The sequence below is a fragment of the Macrobrachium rosenbergii genome, chromosome 28 (assembly GCF_040412425.1).
Source record: "Macrobrachium rosenbergii isolate ZJJX-2024 chromosome 28, ASM4041242v1, whole genome shotgun sequence".
In the NCBI taxonomy this organism is placed as follows: domain Eukaryota; kingdom Metazoa; phylum Arthropoda; class Malacostraca; order Decapoda; family Palaemonidae; genus Macrobrachium; species Macrobrachium rosenbergii.
This window is the reverse complement of record NC_089768.1, coordinates 32,430,001-32,447,563: the sequence shown is the minus strand read 5'-3', so window position 1 is coordinate 32,447,563 and position 17,563 is coordinate 32,430,001. Positions and strand designations below refer to the sequence as shown.

General features: G+C 35.8%; 1 protein-coding gene across 1 annotated transcript in view; it reads left to right on the top strand.

Moving 5' to 3' along the window:
- Nucleotides 1-9,043: 9,043 nt before the first annotated feature.
- The window catches only part of ENGase (Endo-beta-N-acetylglucosaminidase), a 91,129-nt gene continuing 82,609 nt past the window's right edge, over nucleotides 9,044-17,563 (top strand). The window contains exon 1 of the mRNA XM_067129753.1: nucleotides 9,044-9,949. The gene's annotated coding sequence lies outside the window, so the exon portion shown is untranslated. The remainder of the gene's footprint in view (nucleotides 9,950-17,563) is intronic.

The following is a 17,563-nucleotide window of genomic DNA, read 5'->3' as shown; positions in this document are numbered from 1 at the left end:
GATGAGACTCGACGGTCGATTCTATTCGTTAAATGAGAAGGAATACAAGCTTGCAACCTTTTCTAAACGGATAGCCTCTTACTTTCTTTATCATTATAAATCGTTTTCATGACTGCTGTGCCCAAGATGGCTCTGCTGCTAAATCTATCTTCGATTACAAGGCGCCTTTTCTGTTCCTATAAAATCATCTGAGGCAAGACGGGATTCATTCGTTTTCCTCATTCTATACTGCCGGCGTTGTAAGCAGGATGTTTTTAAGTTTATTTGCTAACTAGAAAACTCGCACGAAAGATGACTAGTTCCTAATAATGCCATACTTATTATTATTATTTTATTTAAAAAAAACTAACTAATATTCAAGGGATAGTTCAGCAAACGAACACGCACCACACAAAGCCGCATCTTCCCAACATATGTCCCTTTGAACTGAAGGAAACAGGGCACACAGAAACACCTTCCCACAGATACAAGCAACCGAACAAAAGAGCCTGTTTTTTTTTATTTTTTTTTTTTATTTTTTACTTGCTGGCATCATAAAAACAACCTGATATCATCTCCAGCAAGAGGGACGGTATACCCGGTGCACTGATGGCCATTTATGGTCGAAGCCCGACATCAAGCGGCTTGCGACGACTTTCCTGCAGTTGAAATGAACTGGCGTAGTAAAATGTTCATGTTCTTTTTCAGTTACGTAACCAGACAACGAGTGGGAACGACTTACAGCTGAATTTCCTCTCTGTGAAGGGCATCAGAAAGTGACCGAGATTGATGGCTTTATGATTGTTTATGAAATTTAGGCTGAAAAGTCAAGCACTGGGGTACTTTTGGCCATTTGGCCCTCAAGATATTAAAGAGAGTGAGTTAGAGTGGTTGGTCGGCGAGATATTTTTTTTTTCATCCAGAAAATAAAGAAGATGAAATACAAGAATCTGAAGGTGGAATTGGAAGAAAGCCAAACAGTTGCACTAAGAAGTAATAATTAGAGAGGCTGAACTACAATAATGAAGACAGGAAGCGGGAATGGAGGCAAAGTAAAAGATTACAAAATGGGTGCAGCCAGGGGCCGAAGGGATTGCGAACGCACTTTAGTAATGCCTACAGTGCACTACGGAGGCGCACTGACGGCACTAACCACTTAAAGGACCAAGGATGATTATGACCTAATAATTATCGTTCCTGTGTAGAATACCTAAAGACTAATAAAGCCACAGATTAAAAGGGAAATGTTATTTCAGTGTTTAGCTAAGGGTCGATGCGGACTAAATAGAGATGCTGTTAGTAAAATATGCATTGTATTGGCAATTTCATTCCAAAAACTTTTTGAAAGCCGATGGTATAAAACACGTACAGCCATAACCATTAGGGAAAAACTGTATGTGGTGATATATATATATATATATATATATATATATATATATATATATATATATATATATATATATATATATATATATATATACACTGTATATATATATATTAGATATAATGTATATGTATACATATATTTATATACACATATATGTATATATTATATGTATATATTTATATATATAAATTTATATATATAGCCTATATACATTTAACGACTTGCTATTTTCTATTTATGACACACGATCATCCACAAGTTTCAATACTAACTAACATCATGAACACCAAGAAAGCCTCAATACTAAAACATTCCCATAACACACACACAAAGGGGGGGAAATGCATCCAGACAAACTAACCATGAAACGTTTACAAACAAAAGCGTGGCCGCGTGAGCTTTAACAATCGAAGGCTGGCTGCAAAAACACAGAAAAGAGAGGGAAACGAAGACTAAAAAAAAAAAAAAAATGGCTATCTTGCACCCTAATCTCGTTCATCTTCTTATCTCGGAGTCATTTACGACAAGTACATCCAGGAATGAAATGTAAAAGCTAAGGCGATATACTAGTGTAGGTGGACCATGTAAACATTTTTTTTTTTGTGGGGTGGGCTGTGATAGACAGAGAACAGCCCTTTAAGACAGGCAGGGATTACCGGGAGATTTACAAGTGTTTGGTGAGGAATTAACTTATTTTTTTTTAACAATCTAGGATTTTCTTTTATGCATATTAGTATTCAATGGATGAGGTTCGTATCAATGAGTGCTTGAACAAACTGACACAACCACACGCACGCAAACACACATGGAACATGAATCTGTCACATATAAGAACACTTATTTAGAAATATAAATAAAATAACATACGATACTGACGGTTGTCTAACTCGAAACAGAACGAATGCATTTCACAATGAATCAGAGGAACAGTAAAAATAAAAAAAAAATAGCCAGTAACTTAAATTACTGTATACAAAGACAACAGGCCGAAGATCGAGAAGACCTCAGCTGAAGTGCCCCAAAGATGTGACGCGTGCCTCGAGAGATGCTGGCTGTTGTCCATCGACGTAAAATCCTCCATGCAAGGGCATAAATCATGTCGCGCAAGAGACCAAATGCTATACACTTCTAGCTGGCTAATGACTGACAAATGGGTTTACTGGTGTACCAAACTGGTGGCCGCCACAGCACTCCCAGTGTCTACATATAAGAAGGAACAAAATTTAAGAGAAAAATAAGGTGGGGGGCGGCAACATGTTGCTAACTCGATACGAGTTGTGGTGTGGACTCTGAAAAAGAATTAATATCTTTGCAAGGTGAGAATGTTGATGGCAATTACTGTTCTCACCTTAAAAAATAGTGTTACATTCCATTTATTTTTAAACAGTAAAAATGTAAGTCTTCCGTGTGTTATAAGTGTTAATTGCAAACTTGCACTATCTTATTCGCTGAAGGTTACGTTTGGTATATCAAATAAAATCTCTCATACTTATAAACTCTATGGGAAAACAGGCCACTTTCGTAAGCCTCGAGGACGATTGACACAGCCAATGTAAAGCTCTTTATTAGTGTTTAGACCACCAACTCACTTATTCTATACTAAATCTTACTCACCTATTCTATACTAAATCTTACTCTCCTATTCTATACTAAATCTTACTCACCTATTCTATACTAAATCTTACTCACCTATTCTATACTAAATCTTACTCACCTATTCTATACTAAATCTTACTCACCTATTCTATACCAAATCTTACCTATTCTATACTAAATCTTACTCACCTATTCCATACTAAATCTTACTCACCTATTCCATACTAAATCTTACTCACCTATTCTATACCAAATCTTACCTATTCTATACTAAATCTTACTCACCTATTCCATACTAAACCTTACTCACCTATTCCATACTAAATCCTACCTATTCTATACTAAATCTTAATCAACTATTACATACTAAACCCTAGATACTGTCACAATCAGCATGGATAGAGGTCTGTATTTTTTTTTTTTTTTTTTTTTTTAGTTATTGACAAAATGCTTCAGTACTAACTTCGGGATGAAATAGATGACACAGGCACGTTAATTTAATTTAGGCTGCCAAGTAGAGCGCTTGGGAAATTTCGGGAGGAGGCATTTTGGAATGCGCAATAAAGAGATCCATAAAATAAAGGAGATGAAGAACAAGGACCTGAAGGTGACAATGGAAGGAAACATTCACAGCTGCACTAAAGAGTAACAGTCAGAAGTGTTGGACAGCAAGATTGAAAAAGAAATAAGCTCAAGTTGCTTTAACTGGTAGCTTCTCGACAAGTGCGTCGTTTACTTTATCTCTCTCTCTCTCTCTCTCTCTCTCTCTCTCTCTCTCTCTCTCTCTCTCTCTCTCTCATTCTTTCTGCGTGAAAATATGCCAAACTCCGTGTGTTTTACAAGACCTGAAGAAACAGCCTGTCTCGTTTCTTTCAAGGACACCAGCATCATCTCTGGTTTTCATACAGAGTTGGAAACATGAACTACCATTTAGAGATTAAACTATTAACGTAAGCATACAGACTAAAAATCATGTTTCCTGTTTCTGTTTAACTATTCTGACATTTACGAGAGACACTAACACCGCCGGAGGAAATTCTGCATTTGAGCCCCCAACTATGAAACCAAAAATCATACGCATAAACCATGGACTTTCGTTCTGACACACACTACAGAACAGGAGTCAGCATAATCAGTCGGGCTCTCAGTAATTCTAACCCAATGTTACATGTATGTTACAGAAAAATACTGTCGAAATATTATTTACGGTCCGTCGATGCATATCAAAGTACCTTCATAAAACGCATTACTTGGGTATACTAAAAATCATGCGAGCCCTATAAACTCTCTCAGGTGGGCCTGATATTGAATATAAAACCAACATTATCAAATACCTTTGACAACAGCTAAGCAAAGAATAGGAAAGGATAACTACATTCTTCTTAGATATTTTCACAGAAATAACTCCGGCCCAACCCAACCCGGGAGAAAACATGAGACAGGAATATCGCAGCAAAACGAAAGATGGCCTTCAAACGGAATACAGGCGCTGTGTTATGTGTTTCAAAGGGCAGCTTCGCCTCGCTCACTGCACCTGCTTAGACCTCATTAGCATGCCAGACAGCCATGCGTCAATTAACGATGCATTTCCTAGGCGCTACATTCGTTTCATATGCAAGTTTAGCTGGGCGTGTGGGCGTTGAAGTCTGATCTCAAGGACTCGACGGACAGTTAGCTGAAGGCAGGGTGACGGGCCATGCACACTAACTTCGGGACGAAGGGAGGTAGGTTGCCTGGTCTCCGTGTTTCTGTGTGTATATATACATATATACATATATATATAATATATATATATATGTATATATACATATATACATATATATATATATATATATATATATATATATATATATATATATATATATATATATATATATGTTTACACATATATACACGCACATCAATATGTACACAAACAGGGTGATGGAAATTTCAACAGGAATAGGATAGTGATCCTAGGGGAGTAATCATATGTTTGCGAACAATAGTCAAAATAATAATAATAATAATAATAATAATAATAATAATAATAATAATAATATAATAATAATAATAATAATAATAATATAATAATAATAATAATAACACAACTCTAACGCTCTAACCCGCAGAAGTATCGATGGCATCAACAGAAAGGAATGTATCTTATCTCTATTACATTTTTGTCCGTACCACATTCTTACGAAACTTGACAATGCAAAAGGGATCTCTCCTCACCCTCCCCAATAATAATAATAATAATAATAATAATAATAATAATAATAATAATAATAATAATAATAATAATAATAATAATAATAATAATAATCGATTTTCAACGTATTTCCAATCATGAAAACGCAATTAAATGAGTCCACAAGATTCGGGACTTTGGTTCCTACTGGCCACAAATTTTCGCATAATGAAATGGTAGACAGGTGAACCTACCTGCAGGTTTTCGGGACAGCAACTAATCCGGGCCATGGGTGGGCTTCAATTTCATAATGCCTGGAATTAAAGAAAATTAATTACACAAAACTATGAAGGCGGTGGCCAGGAATGCAGGTCAATTTTGAAATGAATAATGTTTAAATGAAATATATTATTTATATATTTACATAATAGAATTTATATAACAGGGTACTAGTCCCGTCCAAAATGATGACAATATTTAAGTAGTTTTCTCCAATCTACTGTACTTATTTTAATTACGTTATGCTGCTCTATGATTTTACTTTAAGATTTTACGACAGTTGGAGTGAAATTCATTACTCGCTCGTGGTTTGATAAAAATGGAAAAATTAATGCATGGTTACACACTATTATAAAATTTATCCGGCAGAATTCCTCAAAACACAATTCCCTATTATAAAACAAATTAAATGCAAGAAAATTATTCAAAAACGAAGATATTATGTAAACTAAAATTAACCAATCGCTCCATCAGCAAACAAATACGCACAAAATAAGGATAAAAAAATTGACTTTGGAATTTGCCGTTTTAATATAGACAGTACGGCTGCCAATGAAGGTAGTATTCGTGAGACTCCCTATCTTAATGTTCACGATTTCCGCAGATTCCGAAGCAGAGTTAAGTCTGCTGTGTACCGTGTAACCTTAGGTTCGGAACGAGTAGGCCTAGTTATTTAATGACTGTTTACATTTCGCCTTGTAAATTGTGTATCTCCCTGTATAAATTTTACACAGTTTACAAATACATTTATTTTCGAAGGAAGGGACTCAATAGTGCATTTACAATGACGTGTGTTTACATGTATCTATATAATCTCAGATGCAGTGTATACAAATTATGCCTATGCAGATGATATGCGCGTATAAAAAAAAAACACACTTCACACTTGAGGTTATGTCAAACTACTAACTGTAAATATGACCTACTGCCAATCAACGCAGACCGCTGTCACTCCTATACCATTCAAACCAAGACCAGCCATTTGAGTCTACAGATGAACTGCGTATAAGCAATAAAAGTGTATGAGTGCTTTCGTGCGTCTGAATAAATGGTAGTGTTGCATATTCACCCCTAGTGTATGCAAATGCATCCACATAAAGCTACGGAAAGCGCTGGGCTAATAGAAATTAAACATAAAAAGATTAGCATATTCTGAAAACATTGTTTCGATACGAAATCATCAAAGCGAAATGTTACATATTTTTCAGTGTTCTAAATTTATTTCGACAGCGAAATGGGTAAACAAAAAAAAAAAAAAAAAACGAACGTGTTTTATGTACGCGTGTTATCGACTTACGGAGAATTGTGTTCTAAAAGCATTACAGTAAGTCATGTGAAGACATCTTCCACAACCAAAGTACTGAGCAAAGTGTAAAAGTGAGGGTGGGGAGGGGCATGTACACATTACTCTCTGTGCTTATCATCTGTCGTGTATGATTTTCATTTTCACTGTTCTTGATAGTCAGCTGATTTTACTGAACTCATTTTGAAAAAAATAATGTTTTTCTCTATTACAGAGCAGAATCAAGTGCACTCTAATAATATGTTGGAGCGTACTATAAATGCGTCTAATTTTATGAAAGAAATTTTTAATCAGAAAATTAATATCACCCTACATATTCATGAACTTAACAATTATCAAAATTACAAAATGCACAGATATTAGTGCAATCATCATATATATTTTTCATATAGTGTATATGGCCTGATGAGAAACAAGCTTTATATATATATTATATATATATATATACCATACTCTTCTCTCTCTCTCTCTCTATATCTCTCTCTCTCTCTCTCTCTCTCTCTATATATATATATATATATATATATATATACACACATATATATATATATATATAATATATGTACATATATATATATATATATATATATATATATATATATATATATATATATATATATATATATATATATATATATATATATATATATATAATATATATATATATATATATATATATATATATATATATATATATATATATATATATATATAATGTATATATATACATTTATCTGTATAAACACAGTGGAAGAAATACATGGTTCAAGCCTAAAATTTCATCACTGGAGAACAAAGTTTCCATAAAAGAGAATAAAATATCATTTGAAACCCATACATCAAACCCAGCCTATATGGCCTTACCATAGAGCATTGCTTTGTCCAACCTAACCTAACCTAACCTAACCTACCTAACCTAACCTAACCTTAGCCTCAATCTAATCACTATATGTTGATGTTACCACAGCTACCATGTAGGAGATGGCAGGTTAGGAGGTTCACTTTCCTTTGCAAGGCAATATAGGCTATATCAACAGTCATTCTACCCAGGATATGTTAAATGAAGGCCTATACTGTACTGCTATGCTAGCTTTACTCAATTTTAATGAGCCCAGACATCCAGTGAATTACTATCGGTAAAGCCATTTGCATTCTGACTGCACTGAAAACCATGCTAAAAATGCAGCTGGTGCCTGGCCTATTGCGTGAAGTCTTATTAAGACCAAGGGGAAACCCACAGGCCTAAAGTAATTTCGTATTCTAACCTAATGAGAATTGTGTATATTTGTTAATTACTTTAAACTTGATAGCCTAGTACTTTCAAAGGATGTATCCCTGACAGTAATACTGGCATAAATTTTAGGCAAGGGTACGAAGGTAAAGATGGGCAAAGTCCGTCTGGTCAGGTAGGATGCAACATCCTGTTAGTGTAAGAAGTAACCCTGTGGGGTTATTGAATCATATATCTACCAGATTTCGGCTATAATTTTGTTTTTTGAACGGATATCACTTATACTGTTGAAGCTACTGATTCATTCTTTATTTTCATCATAATTCCCAACCAAAAACATCGTTTCCCACTAGCCTACATCTACCTTTAGATGCCAAGAAGGCTAATAAAGGTAAACAATGCATACGCTAAAGTACTAATAAAGGTAAACAATGCATACGCTGAAGTACGAGATATGCTGCCAGAAATTGTTATACAGTGTTCATGACTCTGCTGAGGAATTAATCCTTCACATCATACTAGCTTTTTTCAATTAACAGGCCTAGTCCCTGGGCCAACATAACATCGGCAGGCCTAACCTACGGTAGGTTAATTTTTCACTTGCCTACTAAGCCAATCGTTATTTATTGTACCTCGAAACGTTATGTAGCCTGTTATACTGCTTCTGTTGACACTGTAACTTACCTAGGCTTTTCACAGTTCATTCACGTTTCAGCAGAAAAAGGAGCGTCGATTTAGCAAGGCACAGAATAGTATACATTCTCCAAACTCAGGGCTTTGAGGCGATAAAACTGCGCTTCTTATATATGGACATGTTCCGGACTTCAGATAACTCGCGTCACAATAACACCAAAACAACACTGCGGTATTTGTTTACGTCAAAAGTCATAATCAAACGAGCATCAAACAAGAGGAATATTACATATAACTGTAGTTGAATAAAAATTCATATAAGTTTACACGCATATTTAGAAAAAAATAAAACATAAATAACAAATATATCATTATTCGTCCATTTTAGAAATATTTAAAAGCCAGAACCTTCTGTACACAGACAGTCAATTGTCATTAACCTCCAACAGCGAAACCACGTCTGACACTACTTCAAAGTCAAAACTAGTGAAGATGTCTAGAATCAATTTTAGTGCAAATACCGTAGCTGGAAGGACATTTTAACAGAGGGTTATCGTGGTGTGTTCACCGTTAAGCTAAAGTTCACCGAAAGCTGCCCAGCATTGAACCCAAGGCCTATGTGCAAGGCGATCAGTGACAATAAGAGTTAAGGCAATGGATCAGAAAATGTTAGTATTTCGATATATACTTTATCAAGCTTATCAGTATACGTGTTTGCTGGAATAATACACACGACTCGTCATTACTAGCCTCGCTTTCTCAAGTTTCATGTGAATTGTATGCAACCAAATAGTTGGAAAAACGCCTAGAGATTGTCTTGGGAGTATAAGCCTAGTTTCACGATATTGGAAAACTTCGATTTGTTACAGGGCCAAGGAACGGCTTAAAAACATACAGCTCCTACCCATTTGGATTTGCAGTCTTTGTCCTGACCTATTGCCACTCAGGTCTACGGTTCAGTTATAGTCACAAGGCTTTTGTGCAAACTGTGCTAGAAATTCTCGGTGACCGCCAATCCAAGCACTGTCCAAGAGGATATCATAAGGTCTTTTGCCAGGTGATATTAAACGGAATATCACCAAGGTTTGTTACATTCTTTAAAGGTTTACCCAGTCAATATATGGACCTGTCATAATTGTTACTGTATGACACAGAAGCTTCAGTGATACCGTTTATTTATAGAACTGGAACAAATTGCTATAATTATTACGCATAATTACAATTATGTATGTAGAGATTGCACATGACTCATTAGTTTATTTTGTGTGTGTTCCTGAAACGCCAAGCCAGTAGTTAACAAGATCAATCGTCATCTTGGGATGTATGCTATAGTGGTCCATCTGATTTGCCGCCATCGGTAGCAGTAAGGTAGGGTTTTCCCTTTTATAACGCTTGCTGTTGTCATTAGATTTTGTTTTTAGATTGCAGAATGAATTTTATTATTTAAACTAATGAAAACCAAGTTTTATAGCCAAATACCGAAATATTTATCCAAATAACTGAAAAGGGGTTTGAAATTCAAGATGGGAGACTTACTCGGAACCATGCAGAATCTGGCCCAGGTTCAACGGGTTCCCGATTTCGTATCATTTTCGCACACTGTGCATTAAAAACGGTGTGTTTCTATTGGAAAGTAGTTCTGCAGGCCTTACACCGAGATAAAACTGGGTGTAAAGTCGATATTACTAGTTTATAGGCTGAGATAACGGGATACTATAGCCGGATTGAAAATTTGTTGACAAATAAAAGCATGTTTAAGGGAATGCTTTTAAGGGACTGAAAAGGGGCCGAAAGTCAAGTAAGCAGGTTGTGCGAGTTTTTTCAAGGGTAAAAAAAAAAAAGCTACATGAGATATGAACCTCCTAGCCGTCCATTCTGTTCACAGTGACATTAAGTTTTATATAGCTCTTGTGATGTTGGTGGGATCATCCTTTGTAGAAGTCACACGATTTCTCTAGTCATTTGTGGACTCGGATACACCATTTTGGAAAGCTACGCTGTACAGTCATTCATGTTTACACAAACCGCAGGCAACACAGACCTTCAAATAAAATGTTGTATGGAAATGGTCGAAATATTCTTTGATTTTTTTTTTTATTTTATACTTTTTAGCCTTGACAGAAATTGTAACCGATTTATGAGTGTAGCCAACGGAACTGAACGTGATATTCTATAATATCCTGTCGAGCCAAAGAATGTTTGAAAAATCAGTAGAATTATTCACTTCATACAAATCCTGAGATACTGGGACAGGATACTGTAGGGTCACTAGAGGTCACTGCTGAACTACTGACCATGTGTATTGTCACCGGGATTGAATAACCATGCAAAATTTCAAGTCCATCGGACGGAGGGAACAGGTCCAAAATTGAGTTAAAGATTTTACCTACACAAACAAACGAGCAAACAAACAAAAATCAAGCTAAATAAAAGCGTATAAAAAGCCTTTTCGCGTTCTTTCTGAAATTGATTTTCTTGGACCTAATAGGAGGCTTCTGTATCCAAACTAATTACAGTTGTGAAGAGGTTTCTTCGGGCATTTTTTTTTTTTTTTATGAAGTATTTACGGTCTAGCCCTCGGGAGGGTTACGTGACTGACGAACACTCTCATTTACGCTTCATTATAGACATGAAGACTACAAGAAGTTCCCTTGCTAACATTTCATAAATCGCGAATAAGCCTCGACGATGATAATTCTGTTACCATGAACGAAAGAGATGATTCATTTTTCTCATGCGAATCATTAAATCATCCGTCTTATTAGTACTACATGCGTGGCAAACCCGTTTAAGTCTAGGGAGTTTGTTATAGCGTGAGGCCTCAAGTTCGTTTCGGTGTACCTGAACCACACCCAATAGTTATCTCGGCAACAGCTCTCAACTACAAATTATCGCTACTTTGACATGGACAGACCTTGTGTGGAAGCCTTCCAAACATCTTTCTATTTTAGTTTAGGCCGCGTAAGTGGTTAGTTGCCATGTAATCTCTAGAGTAATTGCGAGCAGATAGAATCGAGTCCGTATTGAATTGTTTACAGATCGGTTAGCACTTGTTTTTTTATATTTTCAACGTGTGAAATTTAGCTCGGATTTTTGTTAGTTAACTGGCCCATCCTACCTTTCATTATCCATTTTAGTATATTTCTCCCCCTATCGTATATATATATATATATATATATATATATATATATATATATATATATATATATATATATATAACCTTATTTTGTTAGTGTGAACATCGCGAATAAATCGTTAAATGTCTGCGAGTTAAATGTCTATTTTTAAGTTAATAGTATTTAAGAAAACGGGACTAAAAATCTATGGACAGACATAGCTGTTTTGATGTATATATAAAAGAAGTCAAAGACCTATGCTTATCGTTATTCCATATTTTTCTTGTCGCCAACGAAACGTTTCACATGATTTGCATGAGCAAATGATTTAGAATGCACAAGCTTTAATGACAGGTATTTTGAAAGTGAAACAGCCGCGATTTGAGCGATAGACTGCATTTCTTGTGGTTCTCTAACTGTTTGTATTTATAAACGTTATATCTTGGCCCAGCTTAAGATGCTGAATCAAAGTAACTTTTCCGTTAGACTTTTGTTCATTATCATTCGCGGGAAGTAAACTTGTGTGCCATTTTCTCCAAAATGTGACTAACCAGTTCATCTGGATAGGCTAATGAAACTTTCTCTCTCTCTCTCTCTCTCTCTCTCTCTCTCTCTCTCTCTCTCTCTCTCTCTCTCTCTCTCTCTCTCTCTCTCTCTTAAAAAGAAAATAAATAAATGAACGGCTAATCTATCTGCCTATGATGTCATCCATGTGCTTATGCAGTTAGTACAATCAATTATCCCAACACACGTCGGCTGAAGGTGATACCTACGTTAACAAAACCAGGTTCTATGAAGTCTTTATTTGTTCACTGTTTTCCTGTGCTCCGCACCACGGTAATAATGACCGAATAGCAACCCAGGCACAATTAGTCATTGTTAATTAAGTGAGCCCAGGGCTGCATCCGCGAAGGGGAATCCACCTTCGTCAGTCTGGCGAGAGCATCTCAGACTCGCTAATTGTAGGTTGCTCGGTGGTCGTAAGCCATCGTTGATACCCCTCGAGCACTAGTCAGTGGTTGCGTCCACATGAATCGCTTTGATGTTCAGTTTCTACTTTGCTTAGCCACCGAAATGTGGTTCTATCAAGCCTGGATATAACTTGTGTATGCTCAGGCGTCTTAACGTGTGAGCGTCTCTCATGAGATGTTTTATTTACGATGAGTGTGATGGCTTGTAGGCATAATTCTTCTTCAGCATTATTGTATAGAAAGATGACCCGATGAACAGTTGAAAGTTTTAATATTCTTTTTAAAGAAAAGTTGTAGATTAAAACTTCAATCCTTTTGATGGCATTTACAATGAAAATCTTTTATGCACTTAAATCAGCAAAAGAAGTCGTATTACCATACTGGCTTAAAATATGAATCGTGTAAATCTTCCCTTGGGGAAATTACTTCAGTTTCTGTGGATGAAGTCCAGCAGCTAGGACTGGAAATTAATATTTAAAGTGCGGAAATTATTGTTGTTGGGATTAAAATTGTTGTAGGATAAAAAAAAATACAAAATGCACAAGAATCTAACCTTCACTGTTAATCAGATTTGATTTCTCTGTTGTCAGTATTGTCATTTTTTTCTAGTCATTACTAGCGAGCGATGCTGAAAAATTTTTATATCTCTCATATATTCCTGTGCCCTAATAATAATCAACGACTGATTGAATGAATTTAATGAAGTTGAGGTTTACTATTGCAAATAATCGTTAGAGCTGCGTTTATCTGTGATGAAGGTTTTTATATTTCAGTCGTCACAAATACAAGTTTTTGTATCACTGATGGGAAAAGGGAAAAAAAAGTTACGAATGGCTGAAAGACTTAAAAAAAAAATCGCGCTAAAGATATAGTGCTAACAATGAAGTACAAAAAGAGAGGTTGCGGAAATTATGAAGGACCTACCCTAACATAAAAGGTTTAGTAAAAAGAATCATTCATTTTATTATACAGAGAATTGCACGCTGGGCGAGGCAAGTATAAGCTTTAATTACGACGTCGATTTGACAGCTCTTGCGCGCGGTGGTAAGAGGGGCGTCCGCCTCGAAAAAACAATTGGCATTTTATGCTTTTATTGGAAGCGTGGATGTTTCGATCTACCTGGATGAAGTGTAAAGGCAAACAGACAGTCGATCGCTTGGCGTAAATGTTTTGGGATTCAGGTTTATGTAACATTAGGCCTACCGTACTTCAATGAAACGCTAAATGGGCAAATTGCTCTATTTTGACTCAGTGGGCAATTGTATGAACATCTTCTCCCCGACTTCAGTGGCCTAGCTGTGAGCATGTACAATATGTAGGTTTTTCCTTTTCTCCACCTATTTTGTATGATTGCGTGCGTGCATGCGTGGGTTTGCGGTGTCACCTTTGACCTGTTGTAGGAGGATGCGTGTGTGTACGACTTGTGGGTAGATAGCGGAGGCGGAAGGTTGTCTGGGACACTTCTAGTCCCATGATGGACGATAAGGCGTACGTTTGTCGCTTTGGGACGATAGCTCTCCTGTGTCCTGACGTCAGGGAACGAAATGAATGCGGAAGAGACTTGGTTGGCAGGAAAGGGGGCGTTACCTAGAAGTCCAAAGGCTCCCTCCTCCTCTTCTTGCTCCTTCTTACTTCATTGGCAGCGGAATCAGGAGCTGCATTAGTACTAGTTCTTTGTGGGGATTTCTCGCAGCGTTTGGTAATAACTCTCTCAAACGTTCCAGGTAGACTGACGTCATATCATTTCCTCGTAAATGAAAGACAAGGTTTTTGATGAATGAACAATAATTCTTCCTTTCGCTGTCAGTAAAGACGACGCATTTTTTTTTTTTTTTTTTTGGCACCGCGGATAAAATCAAACATTGGCTTTTTATTCTCGCACCCTCCTGTGTAAACACATCATCCGCGTTTGTTTGCGCTCGCCGTGATTTATCTCTATTTATTCTTTGTCTCCATCGCCATTATCAAAGCACTCTTGATGGTTGCTGACTGTCAGAGATGTGGCGTTGATCATCACTTTCATTATTGTTTGTTTTCCTCCTCGTTTAGATTTCTTGCCCAGTAAAAACATTGCCTCCTCCCCCAGTATCGAGGTTCTCTCTTTCTCTCTCTCTCTCTCTCTCTCTCTTCTCTCTGTATTCTTGTAAACCTGGATTTCATAAATGATTTTATTGTTATAATCTCTCTCTCTCTCTCTCTCTCTCTCTCTCTCTCTCTCTCTCTCTCTCTCTCTCTCTCTCTCTCTCTCTGTATATATATATATATATATATATATATATATATATATATATATATATATATATATATATATATATATATATATATATATATACATCTTATCACACATACTGCACTTGTATACGTGTATTTCACAGACTATTTTGTTCTCTCTCTCTCTCTCTCTCTTACACGATTTTTTCTTCACACAGATCTATATGCATTTGCATTGCACAAGATGTGTCATCAAATTATAAATTAGCTTACATTTTCAAATTATACTTACCGCAAATGTACTAGACTAATTCCATATGACTTAGTTCCAAACAGTGGCGAGTCAGTATTACTGACTGCAAACTATGCAAAATTACCACTGCCTTGTTAATAATTGCAATAAAGAACTAAAACGAATCCAAACGCGGCCAATTGAATCTGCAACCACAAATTTGTTAATTAACATTATCATTAAAAACGCAAAACTGACTTAATGAACTTGCGTTTACAAGATTATGCTAATCTGTCCAACGAGCCATATTGGGGTAGAGGTGCCTCCTCCCAGATGATGACGTCATGTCTGTATATGGGTCGGTTCTCGCTGTTACGTGATTTTAGGGAGCACAAGATACGCGCTCGTCTGTTGGTGATGGCATTCTGCTCTGCTGAAACTGAGGACGTTTGAGTGTCAGGTGTGATTAAGATGGAGTAAATATTGACCGAGTACTTTGCTGTGGGTTGAGTACGTCGTCAGAATGCATTGGTTTTACGTATTCGCTTGTGATTGTAATGTCATTGATCAGGAATATATAACTGATTTTCTTTATTTTTTTCCAAGAATAACGTGCTACTCGCACGCATGCGCGCAAATGCACCATACATACATACATATATATATGTATATATATATATATGTTTAGGCCTATATATATTATATATATAATATATATGTGTGTGTATAATTACACATACACGCGCACACAGCATAAGCACGCCTGCATGCAATCATCCGCAGGAACTTGTAAATGAGCGAGTAGGTGTTTACTAAATAGGAGAGCCCTTAGTCAGTCAGACAGGATCATTCCTTATGCTTCTGTGGTGTTACCTAAGGATCGAGAAATGATTCCTCCTTCAGTAGCTCTGGGATTTATTATTATTATTATTATTATTATTATTATTATTATTATTATTATTCTCAGAAATGATTCTGCGTCTTCTTCTTCTTTTCTTCTTCTTCTTCTTCTTCTTCTTCTTCTTCTTCTTCTTCTTCTTCGTTATTATTATTATTATTATTATTATTATTATTATTGTTATTATTATTATTACTAAGAGAGTAGTAATTTCTTCTTCTTCTTCTTCTTCTTCTTCTTCTTCTTCTTCTTCTTCTTCTTCTTCTTCTTATTATTATTATTATTATTATTATTATTATTAACAAAGAAGCAATTACTTCTTCGTCTTCTTCTTCTTCTTCTTTTTATTATTATTATTATTACTCTTATTATTACTAAGAAAGTAGTACTTTCTTCTTCTTCTTCTTCTTCTTCTTCTTCTTCTTCTTCTTCTTCTTCTTCTTCTTCTTCTTCTTCTTCTTATTATTATTATTATTATTATTATTATTATTATTATTATTATTATTATTATTATTATTAAGAAGGTAGTAATTTCATCTTCTTATTATTATTATTATTATTAGTAGTAGTAGTAGTAGCAGCAGCAGCAGCAGCAGCAGCAGCAGCAGCAGCAGCAGCAGCAATAGCATCAACATAACACTGAGCCATACTTGAAAAGTGAAGACTATCCTTTCACTTCGCAGGCAAGCCAATTTATATCGCCCAGAATTTGTATTGTACGTTTCCCTGTGGCATTTGAGATTCCATTGTTTCAGAAGACGAACGCCCAAAGGCCAAGGTGTTACGATTACATTTGAGAATTCCTTTTCGTGTATTACTAATGGGGCTTGAGATCGATAGGTAACAGGAAAGGTAATTTGGCTCCCATTTACGAAATTGCGTTACTTTTACTTCAGTCACTTGGGATTCATATTACAACAATAGCTGCTCGAAATGAGGTATTAAAGGTATTGAAAGATTGCATGAAATGGATAAATTATTTATAATAGGTTTTGGAAATAATACTAAGGTATTGTCTTCTTTTACGAAAGGAGAATATTATAATAGTAACATTCCTTCGAAAATATATAATGGCATTATTATAGCCTAATAACTTGATATATATATACACAACAAGAAGCATAAAATACACGTTTGTTATTTCCGTTCAAATTGTGATAAGAATATCTAATATCGGGTAATTTCTTGGTCATGTTTTCAGCATGTAACTGAAAGATCAATGAACATATTTGTGACATAATGTAACTGTCGCTTCTGACGTAACCTTCAAAATCAACAGCTGAAAATATGACCAAGAAATTACCCGATATTAGATAGTCTTATCACAATATGAATGGAAATAACAAACGTGTATTTTATGCTTCATGTTATTAGGTTATAATAATGCCATTATATATTTTCGAAGGAATGTTACGATTATAATATTCTGCATTCCATGCTTCATCGGATTGAGGATGAGTTGACGCAGCAACTCCATTCAGCCATCCTACAGCAGTCCCAATCATCATTATGAAATCGAACAGCGGGCGATTCTCCTCGGGCATGATATTGCCG